The sequence below is a fragment of the Vombatus ursinus genome, unplaced genomic scaffold (genome assembly GCF_900497805.2).
Source record: "Vombatus ursinus unplaced genomic scaffold, bare-nosed wombat genome assembly UNPS02014830.1, whole genome shotgun sequence".
Classification (NCBI taxonomy): domain Eukaryota; kingdom Metazoa; phylum Chordata; class Mammalia; order Diprotodontia; family Vombatidae; genus Vombatus; species Vombatus ursinus.
Window position 1 is genome coordinate 26,191,508 of NW_020954608.1, and position 20,836 is coordinate 26,212,343.

Below are 20,836 nucleotides of genomic sequence, written 5' to 3' on the forward strand. Positions count from 1 at the left end.
AGAAAAATTAAATGACATTTGCCGTGCTGCACAGCTGGTAAATGTCAGAGGCAAGATTTAAACTTATCTCCCTAACTTCAGATCCAGAGCTCTATGGGTAGAGTAAACCCAGATTATGGTGGACCTCCCTTCCACATTTAGAATCATCAATTATTCTAAAAGCTTAACTTCAACTCCACTTCCTATGGGAAGCCTTTCCTGATGCCACTAACTACTAACACAACTATTTATTTGGTATATATTTTGTAAGTACTAATCTATGTAGAGGTCATTTTCCTCTATAGATTGTTAGCAACTTGAAGGCAGAAATTGCTTCATTTTTGTCTACGTGTCCCTAGCAACTAGCACGGGCTGGGCAGGTAGTAATAAATGTTTGTTGATTGAGAAATTGAACATTGGACTTGAAAGTCAAACAGAAAGCCAAAATTTGCTACAGTACATAAAAGGGAGATATTGTAGGGTTTTGAGCCTTGGCTTTAAAGGTTTTTTGAGCAATATAATAGAAAGCAGTTTTTAAGCAGATTGTTCCATAAAGCAAAATACTTTGAGTTTAAAATCAGCATGTAGCATAGATATTATTACATTACCTTCTCCAGATTTTGTGGGGAGGGAAATGGAGAGGGGCATAGTTATGTAAGTTCTCACTGCATCTTCCCTTTCTAGCATGTCCCAGGGCAGCTCTGTCTACCCAGCTTTACTCTTGCTAGTGTTCCTCCTATATGTATACTGTATTATTAGAATTTCCAAAATTCTCTTGATTTTTCTTGTCCTCTGTCTTTCTGGAACTATTCATTTAATAAATCATCTTACTGACAGCCATTCAGTCTTCCACCAATTGACCCATATGATTAGGGTTGTGTGACTGCCAATAGAGAAAATGGCCAATGAGCCAAAAGCAAAGAATAGAAAAGCTTTTAGGAGAGTATCCCTTTTTAACTGAATCAGACCCAGTCCACCCATTAATGTCAGTAAAAAGAAAAGGCCTTAAATGGATGAGCCAGAAAAATGACACTGATTATATCTATTGAACAGTGGCTAATCATTGCTGAACCATTCTGACTTCAAATTTTAGTCAAAGCAATTCATTGTTCTATGTCTACACTGGCAGAGGTTTAGGTTAGAACAATCAACATTTCTGGATCTCAACCAGTAGAGCTGCTATGTAGATGAACTACAATGAGGTTTTACCACTGAACTTGAGTCCTGCATCACTAATTTGCTATTGGGCATTGTGAACTTCATGTCCCCCTAACACCTCTCAAACATAATATGTCTAAAGCTGAACTCAATATATTTCCCAAAAAAAAAACCAAAAACAAAAACAAAAAAAAAACTCTTCTCTTCAAAATTTACCTATTTCAGTCAAAGGCACTATGATCCTTATAGTCCCCAAGATTTATAACATTGGCATTATCCTCAACCTCACTCTACCTCATGCCTCATATGAAATCAATTGCCAAATCTTACCATTTCTTTCTCAAAACATCACTTGTATCCAAGCTCTTCCCTCTGCTGACAGCTACTGCTTTAACTCTGACCCACCTCAACTGTCCTAGGTCGTTGCCACAACTTTCTAATTGTTTTCCTTGCCTCATCTCTCCCCACTGTAGTCTACCCTTCATCCTGCTACCAAATCAATTTTTCTTCTGAACTTGTGACTCCTCTACTCAGCTAACTCAAGTGGCTTCCTATTGCCTCCAGGTCTCTTTTAAAACCTTTTTCCAACTTCCCCCCAGAATATCTTTACAGCCTCATCAGATGGTACTATCTCTCCTTGTCTGTACAATTCATCCAAACTGGTTTTCTCTTTGTTCCTCACATGTGATTCTCCATCTTCCATTTCTGTGACTTTGGATTGGGTACTTTATATATCTAGAATGCACACCCTCTTTCTGCTTCATAGTTTTCTTTGTTTAAGAAATAGCTAAGAACCATCTTAGGTGTAAAGCCTTTCCCAATTCCCCCAACTGCTAATTACTTCCTCCCAAGTTATCTTATGTTTAACTACCATATATTGATTTGTATTTATTCATATCATGTTTATATTGTTTGTATTTACATGTGTATGTGTTGTCTCCCTCATTGCAATGTAAGCTCCTTGAAACAGTAGGGATTATTTCACTCTTTGTATAGTCAGGGCCTAGGAGAATGCTTAACCCAACAAAATGCTTTAAAAAGCAAGTGAGATTATGCATACTTTATTTAAAAGAGAAAAATATAAATGGAAAAAGAAAAATTCTCAGGGATAACTTGAAGCGCTGTGTTCATTTCATCTCCCACTTCTGTATGGGAAACAGGAAAAAATAATTAGAAGGTGATAGAGTAATGAATTGGAGGGTTAGTTAAGTGAATGCAATGAAGGGAAAGAATTCAAAAGAAGACACTGATGGACCTCATCAATTTAATGGTAATTGATGTTGGGGAGAAAGAAAAGTCTGATCATGACTAAATGAATGGTGGTGCCCTCAACAAAAGGAAAGACTGACAAAGAGACAGGTTTGAAGGAAAAAATAATGAGTTTGGTTTGGGATATGCCAAGTTTGAGATGCTGGTGGAACTGCTAGTGTAGATGTCTAGTAGACAGCTGATGTAGAAAAAGAGTTTTTAGTAGAAAAATTAGAAGTTGATAAAAATTTGGGTAGAGATGATACTTGATCATAAGCATGTCAATGGAAAAAAGATAGGGTAAGAAGAGAAGAGGGTCTTGGGGAATTAAGTTACCTAACTGATCTAATTGCTTTTATCACCCAACCTTCTTTCTTTTCCCTCAGATACTAGCAAACAGAAATAAGCGAAAGTACAAAGGGAAGAATGCTGAATTAAGTGTTAAAAGCACCCAGTTTTATATCTAGTTCTACCACTTTCTTCTTAGAAGGTGGGATTGTTTCTTTCTTTGCAATTATATCCTATGTCTAGTGTAGGGCCTGACACATGAAAGATGGTTAATAAATGCTTGTTGATTGATTGAGCAAGTCACTTCTCTCTGGTTACATATCTGCAAAGTGGCCCCTCATTTTACAGATGGACTAGATATAGTAAACTTTTGTTGTTTAGTCATGTCCAACTCTTCATGACCCCATTTGGGATTTTCTTGGCAAAAATACTAGAGTGGTTTATCACTTCTTTCTTCAGCTCATTTTGCAGATAAAGAAACTGAGGCAAACAGGGTTAAGTGACTTGCCCAAGGTCACAAATCTAGTAAGTTTCTGAGGTCACATTTGAACTCAGATTGTCCTGACTCCAGGCTCAGCGCTCTAACCACTGTGCAACCTAGCTACCTTTAGCAACATTGAACTAGATGAATTTTTAAATCTCTCCTAGGTCTGAAGTTTTCTGATTCATAATTCTCCCCATAATTATGGGGAGAAAGTACTCCTAACCAAGGTGGTTTAGTGGGGAAAAGAAAGGAGGCTGGCCATGACACATGTGGTTGATATGAATGCATTTTTAACAAAAACAAACCAAATCTAATGCTTTATAAAAAAAAAAAGGAGTTTTTGACAAAAAGAAGCTTCAAACAGCAAACCTGCTCTTTCTCTTTCTTTCAGTGAAAATGCAAATGAGTATTTAACCAGAGCAAAATGAGAGACCTTACATCCAATTCTAAATCAAGTTTCAAGTGGGAAACAAATGTAATCAAAAGTTAATTGAATTCAGAAATCAAAAGAAAATGTAAAAACTATTTTTGAAGCCTAAAAAGCAACCCCCCTATTTTAAAAAAATCACATCAAAATTGACCTTCATATTGAGTCCTGGAGACCAGAGAGGAATGGATATGGGCAATGCATTCTTAAAACTCTTTAGTAATTTCAAAAAATCTTCCTGATTGATGGCAGACTGAGGGCTTAAAGGAATGGAAAGGGGTTTGTTGCAAGGGTTTCTGATTCACTGATTTTTGTTTCCTCAAGGATCTGCCTGGACTGATCTGTCCTCTTCCACTAGAGGAATTATTTTTCACTTCATTCAGTTTTCCCTCATGTTCTTATGCTCTTTAGCACACTGTTGAGCTGGAACACAGGCTAGTTCTGTTAGCTCTATGCTGCAATTCATACCATTCAGAATTTCCCAATGAATGAAATTATTAAAATGCAAATTTATATTGAATGTAAAGAGGGAGAGGGGGAGGAACCTTCGAAAGTTTAGAGCTAACTAAAGGAGAAACAGACTGGGAAGGTGAGAGGTGATAGGTCTTCCTCACAAATCCTCAAATATAGGTTGAACAAATACAGAATCATAGAACCTGAGAGTTGGAAGGGGCCTTATTAGGCCTTTATTATTATTCTACCCTATTTAGAAGAAATGCTTTCTAAAAATGAAATTAAGGGCAAAAATAATTCTGGTCTTTTAAACCATTTTGAAGAAAAAATGAATATACCTAGAATGGAATTTGAAAAGTCCTTTTTGAGTGTGATGGTGCAAATCCACCTACAAGACCAACAACAAACAGCAAAGAATAAACATCCAAAAAGGGGCTTATCTTCTTTAACCATCATATGCCAATGTATGCTTCCTTGATATCTGAAAAAAGTCTGTAAAACCATTTCAAGATCTGTATACAACAGTCTATGCTGTGGCTATTGCCATGGCAAAGACCGCTGGAGGAAAAAAGGGGAATTATCTAGTAATGCTTCTAAGAATAAGCACTAGTACCACATGATGGAAATATATTGAGAAAATTTTTGAAAATGTGTGGGAAAACATTGATAGGTTAAATAAATATCTAGGTGATATTTACAGTAGAAAATTTCTCCTAGTAGAAATATCACCCAACTAAAGGCAAATAAAAGAAAATATGCAGAATGGAATCTAGAAAATTGAAATACATCAGAAATTTTTGCTACCTCAAGTCAAAAATTAAAAGCAAAACCCAAGAGGGTAAGGTAATACAAATCAGTACAAAGAATAATATTAGCAATTCAACATGTATCAAACCTATACTACAAAGCCAGAAGAAGGAGGAGGAGGAAGAAAGGAAGGAAGGAGGAAAAGAAGGAAGGAAGAGGAAGGGAAGGAAGGAGGAAAGGAAGAAGGGAAAAAGGAAGAAAGAAATTACAGATGAAGGGGAGGATATGGAAATTTTCTGTTTGTCTACAATTGGAAGAAGTCCCATAAGACAGCAATAATTGGAACAAACTAGAAAGAGAAAGCCTATGTACGGTACAAATAATAAATGACCAGAAGAGTCTTGGTCTTTGATTATATCCCCAGTGCTTAGCATGGTACCTCTCATATAGCAAGTATGGAATAAATGTGTGTTGACTGACTGGCTAAAAGTCTAGCTCAGGGTTTCTTAATCTTTTTTCATGTCTTAAATCCCTTTGGTAGATCAGTGAGACCTAAGGAGCCCTTCTCAGAATAACATTGTAAGGAAATGCTAAATTTCAGTAAAAGTAAGTAAAAATGAAGATGCATTTTTTCCCATGCAAGTTCATAGACTTCCAGAAATGTATCCATGGACCCCTTGGAGGTTATGGATCCCAGATTAAACAACTATACTCTAATTTCTAAAAAAAAAAAAAAAGTAGTGTGTTTGCATAAGTTCTATAATAATTTTCTCAAATCCGTCGCAGTGGCACATGAGATATTACCAAAGCACTTTACCAACTTCTTCTCAGACTCAAACCTAATTTCATTTTTCTCAAAAGAAGACATCATATATTTATTATGGAAAGGTAAGAATACCAGAACATCTCCAAATATAAGCCAACTTCATATTTATGTGATTTATACAAAGCATTCATATATATTATCACAGAAAAACTGTGAATACTAATAAGAATACAATATATTGACTGAGGATCAAAAAAGGTATGCGGAAAAGTTCCAAGGATATAAAGAACAGCTCATTAGCAATTTGGGGATCATTGAAAAAGTCACCTGAAAATGTCATAACTTTTATCTGGTGTTTATTGATTATTGCAAACTTTAACTCAGTCCCTCAGTCATAGCTTAATCATATACAGCAAACACAGAAAGTAGATTCAAGCAAATTGAGAACACTAGACTTTTTAATACTGATGTTGAAAACTGGTCTTTATTTAAAATATGTCAACAACACAATGTAAAAAACAACATATAAAATATGGTATCTTCAAGAGAGACGCTTTAATTGACTATAGCTTTGCTTATCCTTAAACACAGCATTACCATTTCTGAAAAGAACTGGTTATGAATTTCAAGTAAGAATGACTTGTACCAAAACATTATATTAATCACTTGTTGCACATAGATGATATCAAATTAAATGGCACCACTGAAAAGCACATTAATCAACTTCATCTCATGGAACTTTTCCGAATGATATCAAAATGTCTTTTAGACCCAATAAATGTAAAAGTGTTAAGATACACAAGGAATGAGAGAGACTAAAGGTATTGAGCTTGAATCTGAGTGCCAAATTGAAGCCCAGGTGGAGGAAATACTTACAAATACATTGGTATCCTCTAGCCCAGACACTCTAAACATAAGACTATCAAGTAGAAAAGGCAAGTGCATGGTACAGTGCATAGAACAGTGGGCTTGGAATCAGGAAGACTCATCTTCGTGAGCTCAAATCCAGCCTCAGAAACTTACTAGCTGTGTGACCTTGGGCAAGTCACCCTCAGTTTTCTCATCTGTAAAATGTTCTAGAGAAGGAAATGGTGAAACACTCCAGTATCTTTGCCAAGAAAACCATTAATGGAGTGGCAAAGAGTCAGATGCAACTGAAATGACTGAACAAAAATCAAAGAAAAAGCTGAAGCAACGCGTTTGTTTGTTTTAATGACTGGCATCCTAAAGTTGAAGCTTAATGGAAAGAACACAATTGGAATAACTAAGACTAATACAATACCTGTCATAATGTAGGCTTTGGCATAGTAAAAATTATTACAGCAGATCCAGTTGGTATCCAAACTAAAGCCTATACAATGTTAACAGAACAAAATAACAAAAACAAAAACCTATCCTAAAGAGAATCCTAGAGAGGCCACAAATGTCCATCCTGTGTATTTCTAGAGATAAAGAGGCATCATACGTGCAGTTGATTGTTAGTGTTATACTCTGTGATCTTTCTGAGAGGATACATTGTTGTAATATTTAAATGTGTTTTGTATTGTGTAGTCCATTGTTAATTTATTATACAGCTGTTAACATTGATACTTAAGATAGTGGAAGTTGGAAGAGAAAAAATTTATGGGAAAAGAGTTTTTGCTCATCTATTTATACTGAGGTGTGGGCTCAGAGATAATTGAGTACTTAATATTAAACATCAAGGAACAATAGTAGCATATTAAATTATCCCAGGGGATTAAAAAATCCCCTATTTCTATATCGGGGCAGTTAGGTGGCACAGTAGATACAGTATTGGGCCTGGAGTTAGGAAGACTCATCTTCGTGAGTTCAAATCTGGCTTCAAACACTGCCTAGCTATGTGACCCTGGGCAAGTCACTTAATCCTATTTGTCTCAGTTCCTCATCTGTAAAATGAGCTGGAGAAGGAAATGGCAAACTACTCTAGTATCTCTGCCATGAAAATCCCAAATGGGGTCACAAAGAGTCAGACATGACTGAAAAATGACTTACCAAATTTCTACCTTATCCCTATAGAACATTGAAATGAGATTTTAATGACAACAATGATGATGATGACAGTAGTGGTGATTATGATAATGAGCATAAAATTATCAAGTAGAAAGTTATAGCTGTGTGTGTCAAGAAACTTGCTGTTATCCTGAGCTCCAAATTTAATGAGAAGAACACATATAAAGCTGTTAATGCTTTCACAATATTAGTCTTACCTTACACTTTTGAAACTATAAAATGGATAATGGATTTAGAAAGTATCCAAACAAAAACCCATTCAGTAAAAATTATTTTCAAGGCAGAGATAGGATTAACACTGCCCCCATCAAAAAGAATAATCTTCTTTCATTAGTTTACATACTATATGGATTGAAATATTTTTAAAATCTAGTAACAGAAGAAATCAAAACTATGCAGAAATGTGAGAAAGTATATATCATTCTCCTCATTATGTCTTTCCTGGCACTGTCCCCAGGATGATTTATTACTTAAAAAAGGTGATCGTTCCATCCACTTAGGCAATAGTTGACTAAATATTCAACATAAAAGAACAACTTATCCAATAGTTGACCAAATAATCAACATAAAAGAACAGTAGCATATTAACTTTTCAAAGGACCATTTCTATCCAAATTTGATCAAGTAGGAGATAAAAGCAATGAAAATTATAAAATTAATAATTACATTAGTTGAGCATATGAATACTTATAAAGCACTTTCTTCACAATGACTTTATGAGGTAGTTAATGGGTATCACAAGCATTTTGCAGATAGGGAAACTGAGCCTCAGAGACATTAAGTAACTTTCCCAATGCCATACAACTACTAAGTGTTGGGTCATATATTCAAAACACAGGATTTATTGTGTCTTCTCTTTTTTCCCCTTTTTCTCATGAAATTAGGAATGCTACAGCATTGGAACAGGCTGTATAGTCAAAATACCTCAGTAGAAAGAATAATGGACTTGGGCTCAAAATGCCTGAATTTGATTGCTTCTCTGATACTTAACATATGTGTGGCCATGAGCAAATAAATTATTTCACCTCTCTAAACTTCTGTTTTCTCTCTGGTAAAGTTAGAATAATAATAATAGTATTACCTATTTCTCAAGGCTATTTATGAAAGAGCTTTGTAAATCATACATAAAAAATGTAATTTTATATTATTACATACATCCAACACTCTGCCTTTAGTTCATAGATCCTACCACCTGCCTCCACCTCCATCTCTCTATACCACCACCAAAGAGTTTTATAATATAGTGGGAGTATACAAGATATAAATAGGCAGATAGGTAAATAAAAAATGAATATGGGACACCCTATATGATATGTGATTATAAAAGGGAAGTGTATCAATTGCTAGAATTTTAGAAAAGGAGGAAAAAAAGTCCAAGTTTAATGGGGTTTTATTTAATGTGTTTTTCTTAGTTTAGATATAGAATTTCATTAATAGAGGAATGGGGAATTCCCAGTGTGGAAACTTCCACATCCTCACAGCTCCTCTATAACTTACAGTCTTCAATTGGTGCCTAAGACAAAAAGAGGTTATATGACTTAACCCCAGCTAATGTGTATCAGGTTTTCTAGACTCCAAGGCTAGCAGCCCTCTTTCCACCATGCTTCAAATGCATAGTTGAGTAGAAGAGATGAGATTTGGTCTGGCTCTTAAAGAATAGGTAAAGTGTCACTAGAGATTAAAGTGAAAGTGGAAAGGAACAGATTCCAAGCCTAACCTGGAAATCCTAAAGTAACAGTAGGAGTAAAGAGGGTAGGGCTGGTCAGCAGAAGTTATGTTCAGGGGAGAATAACCAATCCATTTGGGCTAGATCATGGGGATTTCACAAAGAGAAATACTCTCTCCCAATCTCCTCTCTCTTTTTCTCTCTCCTTCCTTGACCATTTACTGAGCAGTATTATGTACATGGCAAGATATTAGGTGGTTAAGGGGATAGGAAACTGAGTAAAATGACATGGTTGCCATTCTCAGGAACTTTACAGTCTAGTGGACTAGCAAAGACATGTACACACAAGCATAATAAAAGACAGGAAGTGATTGATACACAAGAGAGACAAAAGCAAAAGACTCTTGGTGTTTAGAGGAGGCAACAATTTCTCTAGTTTGTCTTAATAATCAATAAACACCTATTAAGTGCCTACTATATGCCCGGCACTGTGCTAATCACTGGGGATACAAAAGAGGCAACCAGTCTCTGCCCTCATTGAGTTTAATGGAAGAGGCAATATGTAAATAAATATATAGAAAGCAAGCTATATGCAAGATTGATAGGGAATAAGTAACAGGGAAGGCATTAGAAATGAAAAGGGTTGGGGAAGGCTTCTAGTAAAAAGTGGGATTTTCGTTGAGACTTAGAGGAAGCCAGGGAGATGAATAGGCAGAGCAGAAGAGGGAAAGTGTTACATTTTTAAAGTAAGGCTTAAAACTTCACTAAGACTTTTGGGACACCATACCCATGGCCCTCTAAAACCTGGGGTCCTAACTGATTCCATGCCCAAGATGACTACCTGCATGTAAACTAGATTTGAGTGCTTTCATTCTTGTGAAGTTTCATTTGACAGCATATTCTGAAACTGATTTATAATAGAGAACGAAATGCAGGAATTTTCATTTACATATTTTTATCTTATGGAAATTTCCCTACTATCTCATAAGTCTCCCGAGTGCTGGCATGTAGGTCATTTTCTTCTTAGATTGGCTTTGTCAAACAGAAACAAAAAGTCTGGGCTTGTGGCCATAGCATAGAAGCAGACATTGCTTGACTGAGATAAAGTCTCTTTGGCTTGGCAAGTCCACGTAAAACCCCTGAGGGCAAAGAGAGATGTGCTTTGTCTAATTATTCACAGCAATGCTGCTGGAACAGAATATGCCCTCCTACCCATAAGTAGAGATGAGAGCCCTCTTCCTTCCTTGCTTTTACCCAAAGAAAGCCTAGTTCTAGATCAGTACATGGGAAAACCTGGTGAGAGAGATAAGAAGAAGAGTGAAAAACAAATACAACTGGTAATCTTCCAAAGTCACCAGGAGAAACCTGGGATCTAGACCTGGCTTGATTTCATTTTGTGACCTTGTACAAATGTAACTTTAAATTACTTCTGGTCACAGAATCTACAAGAGATATGAATATTAGATCTGGAAGAGATCTTTGGGATAATAAAGTCATATAAGCACAAATCTATAGTGGGAAGGGGTTTCAGAGGTCAACCTTATTTCAGAGATGAAAAAACTGAGACTGACATATCAAGGGACTTGCCCAAGGTCACACCACACACAAAATATGAACTAGATCTTCATTGTACAAATAAGGGAACTGAAGCCCAGAAGGATAAAAGTGGCTCACCCATAGTCTCATAGCTAGGAAGTAGCAGAGCTGGGACTCACACCTGGGTCTTAATCATTTGTCTCTACATTCTAATCCTTTTGCCGCTACATTGAGCGTCCTCCATTGCTGGCCTCTCTAAGCTTCAGTTTCTAAATGGACAAGTAGAGGGACTAGCTTTGTTATTTTATTGGTTGAAGGATCAGAAGATCCCCTCTATCAATGCAAATCTTCTCTACCAAAGGGTTAAGTGACTTGCAGAGGGGTACAGCATACAACCAAATTTGTCAGAGGTGGCACTTGGGTGTAAACTGAATGAGTACAGGGGCAATGTGCTTTATTTCCCTTCCCCTGCCCTTGTTATATAGAAATGTCCTGTATACAGTAGGCATTTAATAAATGTATTCTGTTATAGTATATAGAGGCCTGGCATTGGAACCAAGAAGACCTGGGTTCAAGTCTCATCTTTGATACATACCATGTCAAGCTTCCTAACCCTTGGTCATAATTCCATCTACATATATATATATACACACACATATTTGTATGTATGTGTGTATATTCAGGGAAATCTTCAGAGACTACACGAGGTAGTTCTCTCTGAGTTGGAATTTCTTTAGTAGCTGTTATATCATCATAGCAAGCAAATTATATCACAAACTAATAACTTCTCACAGTCAGCAGTAATCTGTGAGAGAATGAAGGGCCTAACTTTTAGGAGTCTTCCAAATAGTAGAAGGTATATGTGGAGAACCTGAAGAAATCATGCCATATATTCCTTATCAATTTACCAAAGATGCAGATATTCATTCACCTCTTATAGAAAAGAACCATTAATCTTATCAAAGGCCCTGCTCAGTGGTGTTGAGCCCCTGAGTGTTTCCAATGAAACAATAAAGAAGCATTTATGAAGTGTTTACTATATGCCAGGCACTATGTTGTGTGCTGGGAGTGTGAAGATAAAAATAGTATGGTACTTGTTCTAAAGCAGAAATCGGCAAACTAAGTCCCCTGGGCCAAATCCCAAACATCATGTGATTTTGCACTGTATTTTAAAATGTATAAACTATTCTTTGTTCATTGACTGTACCAAAACAGGCAGCAGGCTGGATTTGGTTTTCAGGTATAGTTTGTGGAACTCTACCTAGAGGGTTTTATATATATATATATATAATATAGATAGATAGATAGATATAATATATATATATTAATGTGATAGAAGAAAGTGACTCTACCAGTAAAGGGGATTAGGAAAGGCCTCATATAGAAAGTAGCTCTTGAGCTAAGTCTTGAAAGAAACTAGGAGTTCTAAAAGATGGAAGTGAGGAGGAAGGGCATTGTCATCATGGAGGACAGCCAGTTCATGAAGTCTATGTAAGAGAAACGATAAGAAAACCAATTTTACCAGAGCATAAAATGTGTACCCCTTATCCTTTCAAAGTCTCAGTTTCTTGTCAACCTTAGTTAGCTCATTGATCATATCTGAACTTAGCACAATGCCTGTCACATAGTAGGAGCTTAATAAATGCTTATTGATTGATAAATGGGTTGATTTAGTCCTTTTGTTGGGGCCAGTTAACTTCAATCCCTTTTAGGACCACATAATTAAACAATAATACCAGCCACTTTGGGCCTAGTAAGAGAAGATGGAAGATGAAAACAAAAGGTGTTCTGGGATGGAAAAGTGTCTCTGCACACCAAATAATATCACAGTCTTCGGGGGCCCCAATTCCCTAGGGGGAAAAGATAGACAGCATCTGGGTTGGAAGAAGAGAGAAAATCAACTCCCTGGAACGGAAGAGACCCCCCCCAAAAAAAACTGTACAGATACTTGGTTTAGACTCTGCCAAAGAATCATGAGATTTAGAAGGTGATCTGTATGATATTTCATTAGTAAACATCAGAGGAAGATTTTGAACCTAGATCTCTTCCATCTAATACCACCACTCTACATTACTGTTTCATTTTTATCGTTGTATTCCCATTGCCTACACTGTGTCTACATATTGGGGCTTAATACAAATTTGTTGATTTGATAAAAAAAAAATGTTAATTTACTTTAATTTTTTATAGTATCTGCAACAAAGTATATTTTGAAAAAGTATGGGTGATACAAAACCAAACAAATATTACAGAGTGCCCAACTTTGAAAACATGTGGACATTCATTGCTATTCTCAAAATGATAAAAATTTTAGATCTTTAAGGATCACCCAAGATGCTAATGACACCCCCCATCACTTCTTAATAGATTTTGTGTGTGCCTGTCTGTGCACATATTGGAGATTTTATAATCTGATCCTTCATTTCATGGATGAGAAAATTGAACCCCAGAAAATTTCATTGAGTCACATAACCAGGTTGGTGACAGGGTCAGCAGTGATGCATTATGTAGAGAGGTAGTCCTCAGCTCAAATCCTGCCTCAGTTATTTTCTAGCAGTGTGACTATGAGCAAGTCTTCCCCAGCCTCAGTTTCCTCATTAGTAAAATGAGGAGGTTGAGTTTGATAGCTTCCCTGATCCCTTCCAGACAGAAATCTCCAATCCTAGGATACTATGCTCTTTCCACTAGATTTAACTGCCTTTTTTCACAACCATGATTTTCTTCACCCCTAAAATGTTAGCCAAAATCAAAGAAATGGCCAAATCCAACTCCAATTTATTTTGAACCCAAAGTTCCCCAAATATTGTTCATGGTTCACTAAATCCATCCACTTGTTGCATATAGTCACACCCCTCATCCTCTTGTCCTTCCTGTGCTTGGGTTGCTGCCTTTCAATTGCTGTGAACTGGTAACCAAAGGCACACTGATTTCAAAGGTGTTACTCCTGCCCCCTTTGTTTTTAAGTGGTGGAATTCTAAAGGGATTTTGATAAGAGGTTTTATACCATCTACAGTGATTTCAAAGTCAAGTAGACAGATTTGCAAAAACTATACATTTTAAATCTGAACTAAAAAAAATTTCAAGTAATAAATCTCCCTCTTGGAGAATACTAGATTCTGTTTTTCTGACTCTGTTTGGGTGTTAGATGATATTTGTCATTTCAAGAGAACATTTCTTATGTGTTGATAAGGTAGCAGAGCTTAGTGCAAAGAATGATGATAGGCAGAAACTGATTGGGCTACAGCACCAGGTCTATTTCTATTCAAATGTCCTCCCTTGAAGAAGACATTTTGCTGGGCTTCAGTTTCTTCATCTTTGAAATGTGGGAGCTGGAGCAGATGATTCCATTCTCTCAACTCAAAAGCAGCATGATGTAATGGAAAGAATACTACACTGAGAAGTATTGGTTCAAACTTTATGACCATAGGAAAATCATTCCAACTCACTGAGCCTCAGTTTCCTCATCTATAAATTGGTAGGTTGGGTTAGATTATCGCTAAGGTCCCAACTCTGATATTCTTCTTTGGGACCCTGCTGATCACCATGGTGAGGTAACTAGAATAGTACCTGGTACATAGTGGGTGCTTCATAATGATTGTTTAACTGAATTAAATTGAATTGAACCATGCCATGCCCCTTTCACAGAACTTGCTAATTGACAGAGATTGTTTTTAGTACTGCAATAGAGATTCATAACAATTTCTGTCACTTTATGGAGTTTAAATACAGCAGTCTAGAGAGCCAGTAAACATCCACATGCAACATTTTAAGCTGCTTTTTTGGGTGACTTATTGTGGTTTCCAGTTTTAACATTTATGAAGCACCCACTTTACCATCTCCTTCTATCTTGTGGTCTCTCTGTCTATGTCTGTCTATATCTTTACTCCTCCTCCCTTTCACACTAGCTCCTCCCTTCTCATGCCATCCTTTTCTCTCTCACACACAAAGAGATGATTTCTACCATTGAGACAAGTTATGTTTTAAAAGTAGATAAGCCAAGACAAAAGCAGGAATGGATCCATCTACAAAGCATAGAGGCATTTGCTTAATCAGGACCTGCTAGGAGAATGGTAGAACTGCTGTAATGCAGGGTCCTTTTGTCTAAATCTAAGACCCCTATCACTAATTCTATTCAAGGACCTCTTTCACCCTGTGTAAGCATGTATTAGAAAAGCACAAGCTCTCCTTGGGAAAAGGCATGGTTTGATAGTTTCTATGTATATGTTATTCACACTAGAGTACAATGCACTTAATAGAATGAATATTAAGAGATTTATCTTCTTAAAAAGATAGTCATAGGATATTAAGAATGACCTATGCTTGGATTCTTTGTCACTCAGAATCACTGTGTAGCCTTGGGTAAGTCACTTTTTTTTCTCTATGTATCTCAGCTTCTCTACTCCTAGAATAGAAAGTATAATTTGTACCTGTCATGGTTCTGAAAATTAAAGGTACTCAGTCCCAAAATATCCACCCTACTCATTGCTTTAAAAAAAAGCATCAATAAATCAGCCAAGAGGCATTATGGTTCACTGTAAGAACACAGAATTTAAAGTTGTGACAAGTCAAATCCTATCTCTGATACTACCTGTATGATTTTGAGCACATCAACCTCCTTGGGATTCGGTTTCATCATTTGTAAACTAAATGGGTTGGACTAGATGATCTCTAAATTTTCTTTGGATTTGAGCCAATGAAATTTTATTAATTTCAATTGATAACTACTCAAAAAGGATTTTGTAAGGGCTACAGGATATTATTAAGATCACATGGTCTCTACACTCAAGAAACTTAGTTGGATAGATAAGACATAACACATATAACATAGCAATGTAAGATAACTAGCAATACAAGGCACTATATAATAAATGTCAAATAAGATGTGTGACTAATTAATGCTGTTGAAATTCAGAGGGAAGGGGGTCTTAAAATGGGATTAGATGCTCAGTGAAGGCTTCACGGAAAAAGTGGATCTTGAGACTTAAAAAGAGGACAGGACTTGAATAAGCAGAGATATTGGAATTTTTTAGAAGTTGTTTGGGTCTGTTTGGGCAGGCATACTCCCAAGTATTTTATACTGTCTATAGTTATTTAAAAAGAGGAATCTCCTACTATCTCTTCTTGCAGGGTTTTATTGGAATATATATTGGATGTATTGAATATGTTGGAACACTAATGATTTATGTGGATTTACTCTAAATCTTGCTACTTTGCTAAAAGTATTAATTGTTTCATCTAACTTTTTAGTTGATTCTTTAGGGTTTTCCAAGTATATCATCGTATTGTCTGCAAAAAGAGACAGTTTTATTAGCTCATTGCCCATTATGATTCCATTTCTTTTTCTTTTATTGTTATTACTAGGATTTCCAGTGCAATATTGAATAATATTGGTGATGATGGGCATGCATGTTTCACCCCAATCTTATTGGGAATGTTTCTGGCTTATCCCCATTACAAATAATGCTTGCTGATGGTTTTAGGTAAATGCTTATTATCAATTTAAGGAAAAATCCATTTATACCTATACTATCAAGTGTTTTTAACAGTAATGAATGTTGTACTTTACAGAAAGCTTTTTTAGGGGCAGGGTTCTGTAAATATAGCAAGTTAACTGCAGCAGATGGTTTGTGGAAAGGAACAATGATGATTACTCACATCCATATAGGCTTTAAGGTTTACAAAGGGCCTTACATACATTATCTCACGTTACCTCATTTTCTCTCCAACTCTCACAGTCATTTTCTTTAGGACAAAGTAGATAGGAGAGAGAGGCAGGGGGAAGGAGAAGGAAGAAGGGAAGGGAGAGGGGAAGAGGGGGGAATAATTATATAAAGATACACATATAATACAATATGGATCAAACTTCTGATTTTATTAATATAGTGAGAAAATTCATTCTACCCAACTATATCAGCAACAGTTGTAATTTATAGTCTTAGAGAATCAGCTGGGACACTGAGATGCTAAGTGAATTGCCCAGAGTCACATAACTAGTATTGTCAGTAGTAAGACTTGAACCCACATTTTCTTGACTCTTGCTCTCTATCCACTATGGCATGCAACCTCTCTGTCTCGTATGTGTATACATATATGAATTATATATTATCAAATACACAGACATATGCATAAGCAGATATGCACATCACATATGCAATCCATTTCCATTTTTGCAAGATTCATAGGTTACTATTTCTGGGATTCTCCCATACCCACCATGAAAAAAGTCAGTGGGTTGGTGAATATATAGAAGTATTCTTGCGTATCTCCACTTCACCTTTAATTTAATATCTCTTTTTGCGATACTATGTCAATGGGATACTCCATCTGCCTCAACAATATCCTCAGGAATAGGCTATTTAGAAGCCTAGGACTCATTTTGCAAGTAAAAAATACAGTCACTGAAAAGTGAAATACACAAAGAGGCTTGAAATATACAGCCCCTTTTCCCCAACTTCATCTGCAGATAATCAAAAGACTCTGATAATGAGTAAATGGACAGGGTTTGGTGATTGTTGTTGCTGCTGTTTTTTTTTTAAGAGTCCTAAAAGGTCTGCCTGAGGTTGTATGACAAAAAGACAAATGTTCTCTTGTCAAGCAGCATTAGAGACCTAGCATCTCAGCAGAACAATTCAATTCAACAAACATTTATTAAATACCTAATTTGTGTAAGAACACTACAGTAGATGATAAGGGGAGATAGGAGGTCTAGGAAAGACTGCAGTCGTAAAACTGACTTATAGTTTAGTAAAGGGAAAGGATACATGCAAAGATAATGATCATACAAAATAATTTATGATGGGCACAAGCAAATATCTGTGTAAGGTCCAAAGGAGTCCTATTGACTGAAGAATAGTGGAAGACTTCTTAGTGGAGATACATTTGAGTTAGACTTTAAAGGATTTGAAACTCAAAAACTAAATTAAACCCTTACCATATGGCTGAAAGTACAAGAAATACAATTTAAAAAAAATAGCAGTCTCCTCAAAGAGCTATTGAAGAATGAAACATATACACAAATAATAATAGGTTAGGGGGAGCTGGACCAGGGATTTCACTAGAATAAAAAAAAAAAACTCTCCTTGAGAAAATTCCTTCTACCAACTCATATCAGCTCTGCAATTTGTTTTGTTCAGTTGTTTCAGTCGTGTCTGACTCTTCATGACTCTATTTGGGATTTTCTTGGCAAAGATACTGGATTGGTTTGCCATGTCCTTCTCTTGCTCATTTTAAAAATGAAGAACTGAGACAAACAAGGTTAAGTGACTTACCCAGGGTCATAGAGCTAGTGTCTGAGGCCAGATTTGAACTTCTTCCTGACTCTTGATCCAGCATGCTATCCACTGCACCTGCAGGCTGCCCTAGCTGCAATTTGTAGACTTAAAAGAATTACTTGGGGCACTGAAAGGTTCAGTGACTTGTCCAGAGTCACACAGTCAATAAATTCTTTAAAGACAGGGATTGTTTTTAATCTCCCTTTGTATCCTCAGAACTTACCTTGGTGGCTGACACATAGTAAATGCTTCAGAAATGCTTCTTGATTAATTTTGTGTCAGTGGCAGGACTTGAACCCTAGTCTTCTTGCTTATGATGTTGGCTCTCTGTCCACTATCTCCAGCTGCCTGGCTAAGTATTAATTTACAAAACAATTTGAGGAAGGAGACAGTGCTAACAACCTAGATAACTAGCAAGATTCCCATAAGGGGTGACCCCTGAGCTTCCCTGAAGGAAGTCAGGAATTCTAAGGGGCAGAAGTGAGGAGAAAAATGTTTTTGGGGCATTAAGGGCAAGGGAGGAGAGGTCAGGCAGCCTGTGCATGGACATGGACATGGACATGGACATGGAGATGCAATGCTAACTTGAGAAAACATCTAGTTTCTTGAACTAGCCAGTTTAGCTAGAACATAGAGTGCATAAAGGGTAATAAGATGAAATAATTCTGGAATTGTAGATGGGAACCAGATAGTGGGGCATTTTAAACATCAGATTGAGTTTGGATTTTATTCTGGAGACAATAAGGAGGTACTGAAGATTTTTGAGCCATAGAGTAGCAAGGACAAATGTGTGCCTAAGGAGATTATTTTCACAACAGAGTGGAGGATGGGTTAGAGAGGGAAGAGACTGAAAGTAATATGCATCACAGTAGTCCAGATGGTATACTGAGGGCCTGAACTATGGTAGGGGCCATGTAAGAGGAGAATGAGCAGGAATTCAATATCATTGTGGGTGGGGCATTCACAGCTTAGGGAACAGCATGAGCAAAGCCACAGAAGCAGGAAAATATAAAGTACCTCAGAAGGAAGGCAAATGGTCTAGTTTGACTATGGTTCAAGCTCCATGAGAAGAGATAGCTGGAGAGAAGAATGGAAGGACTAGATGGTCTCAAATCATAAAGAGTTTTATCAAGCTACAGTCTTTGAACTTTACTTAAGAGACAATAGAGAGTCATTGAATGGCTTTGACATGACTTACACAAGGAATCTAAGTTTGGTAGCAGCATGAAGGATACTTAACCAATAGAATGGAAATTCAAGAGCTTAGTCATCATGTGCAACCAAGCAAGTCTCAATCTCCTTGTTCCTCAGGTTCCTTAGCTGCAAAGAGGATACAGTAGGTTAGCACACTTGAAAATGCCAAGATTTCTGCATAAAGCTATTTAGGTCAGCTCCAAGGCTTATGGGAAATTGCATACATCTGGGATCTTGTGCTATTTTTCTTCATTATCTGGTGATGATGCTTTATTAGGTCACTGATGCCATGAAGCTTCAAATCATAGAACCTAACAACCCCAAATGCATTAAAATTATACACAATCCAAATGGAAATGGAAAAGCACATAGCAGTTGGCCATGTTGGCTGCAGCATGTAAAAAAAAAATGATGGCCTGGTATATGACATGGAGTAAAAGACATCCTGAAAAAAAAAGACATCCTGAAAGCTACATATGACCAGAAAAGGAGGTGAGCTGATCACATAGCAAGAACAAAAGATAACAGATGTTACAATAAATATTATACTGGTACCTTAAAAAATCAGCCTACTACCATGGATGGAATGCTAGACCAAGAATCAGGAACACTTGAGTTTCCAATTGAGACATTTATTGCTATGTAACTCTAAACAAGTCACTGAATGATTGTCAGACTCAGTTTCCTCATCTGTATTATGGTGATAATGACATAACCTACTTCACAATGGTTATTGTGGGGTTCATATAAGATAATATATGTAAAACACTTTGCAAACTTTAAAGCACTACATAAATGTAAGCTATTATTACTAAGGAATTGTTTTTATACAGAGATCTACCTTTATCAGTCCTCTGCTCAAAATTCTTCAGTACCTTTCTATTGTCTCCTGAGTAAAATTCAAACCAATTTCCTGACATTTGGGTCCTTAATAATCTGCGTTTACAACCTTATTTCATATTATAACCCTCCATTGATTTTATGCCCCTGGACAAACTAGACTGTTTTCTAGACTGTTGTCAAGAAACTGGACTATTGTCCTTCAAATATGTCATGTGCCCTTCAACTTCTGTGCCTTTACTTATACTATCATCCAATATTGGAATTCCCTCCCACCCCCTCTTCACTAGTTGAATTCCTACCCATCCTTTAAAGTCCAATTCAAATGATGCCTCCTTCAAGAAACTATTCCTGACTCTTTCCCCCAGAAGTCAGAGGTTGATAACCTCACATAAAATTTTATTTTATATTTCCTTAAATGCATTTATCATGTAATACCCAGTTTGTAGTCAGGAAGAATAGTATTCAGCTCTGGCCTCAGACACTCCTTAGTTATTTGACCCTGAGCAATTCATGAGAATCAAATGAGATAATGAGATAATATAAAGCTCTTAGCACAGTGCCTGGCACAAGTTGGGGCTTTATAAATGTTTTCCCAATGAATTGATGAAGCAAAGACATAAGTTACACAGGAGGAGAAGACTTCACGGGGTCCCAACCTGCATCAATGGAGGTCTGTCAAAACATCAGATAGTTAAAGATAAAAATGAAAGGAAAACATAATTTTTGTTCAGTTGTTTCAGCCTCA